Consider the following 1,692-nt stretch of genomic DNA (forward strand, 5'->3'; position numbering starts at 1 on the left):
GGTCACCTCTTGTTCGCATTGACGGCACTTTGAACAGTGAACGTTACATTTCAGATGTGTTATGACCCGTGGCTCTACCCTTCATTTGATCCCTGTGAAACCCTACATTTCAGCAGGATAATGCACGACCGCATGTTGCAGGTCCTGTATGGGCCTTTCTGGGTACAGAAAATGTTCGGCTGCTGTCCTGGCCAGCACATTCACCAGATCTCTCACCAATTGAAAACATCTGGTCAATGGCAGCAGAGCAACTGGTTCGTCACAATATGCCAGTCACTACTCTTGATTAACTGTGGTATCGTGTTGAAGCTGCATGGAGAGATGTACCTGTACACGCCATCCAAGCTCTGTTTGACTCAATGCCCAGGCGTATCAAGGCCGTTATTATGGCCAAAGGTGGTTGTTCTGGGTACTGATTTCTCAGGATCTATGCACCCAAATTGCGTGAAAATGTAATCACATGTCAGTTCTAGTATAATATATTTGTCCAATGAATACCCGTTTATCATCTGCATTTCTTATTGGTGTTCTAAATGATTAATGGAAAATCTCATATAAAGATGTGAAACAAATACTAACAAAGAGATAGAGGGGCTGGCCAGTACTTACCTCAGCTCAGTACAGCCGATAGATACACATAAAACAGAACCGAAAATTTACGTTCCTAGCTTTTGGAACAAATGTTCCTTCATCGGGGAGGATGAAGGAACATTTGTTCCGAAAGCTAGGAACGTAAATTTTCGGTTCTGTTTTATGTGTATCTATCGGCTGTACTGAGCTGAGGTAAGTACTGGCCAGCCCCTCTATCTCTTTGTTAGTATTTGTTTCTTCTTGGTGTAGCAGTTTTAATGGCCAGTAGTGTAAAATTAATGTATTAATAATTTCAAGACATTCAACTTGAACGGATCACAGTTCTTCTAAGTTGTCTACGTAAGTCTTTATTACATGGCTGGAATCTTGCCTGGAGAATTCGTTTAGTGTCTTCATAAGCTGAAGCAATCACTGCAATGCCACCAACCAGCTGTTTGGACTTGCCTTAGAGATACCCTCTTAAGAGCACTCTTTTATTAATAGTAGACACAGAAGCATGGAACCATTACTATTGGTACAGCTTTCAAATGGTTTCCAAAATCTGGGCCAGCTCTCAGTGTCTCCAGAGAAGGGTTTGAGCTTAACAGACAGCAGCTTAATTGTCATAGGAATCTGAACCACAGACAAGACTCGATCACTCAAATAAAAGAAAATGATGTATGGTGTCCCTGATCTTCCACAAATGCTTAGTACGTCACTTTAGCATAACTTACAATAATAATTAATGTGATATAAATCAAAGTGTGTAAAATTGTAAACAGAGGTCAGCAGACTATGGCTATGCGATGAATGCTGCTCCCCCCTCCAATCACTACTGCATCCGGTCACAAAAATCAGTATTTCTGTTACACTTTCTCTTGTTAGAGGACCTTTCCAATTGTCTTGCTATTCTCAACATCTTGTAGTCTGATAGTTCCATCTATAGACTCACAAACCATGTCATGTTTGTTGTTGGAAGCAGCCACAGTCATCCTGTCAGTGGGTGGCTTAATCTGACTGCAATGTTCGTTCTCTTCAGTCAGGTCATAAGCCCATCCATGTGGACTAGTCCTCAAATGAATTGCCATTTTAGACTATTTTCATGCTATTTTATTTTCTGAA

The sequence above is a fragment of the Schistocerca nitens genome, chromosome 1 (genome assembly GCF_023898315.1).
Source record: "Schistocerca nitens isolate TAMUIC-IGC-003100 chromosome 1, iqSchNite1.1, whole genome shotgun sequence".
Lineage (NCBI taxonomy): Eukaryota > Metazoa > Arthropoda > Insecta > Orthoptera > Acrididae > Schistocerca > Schistocerca nitens.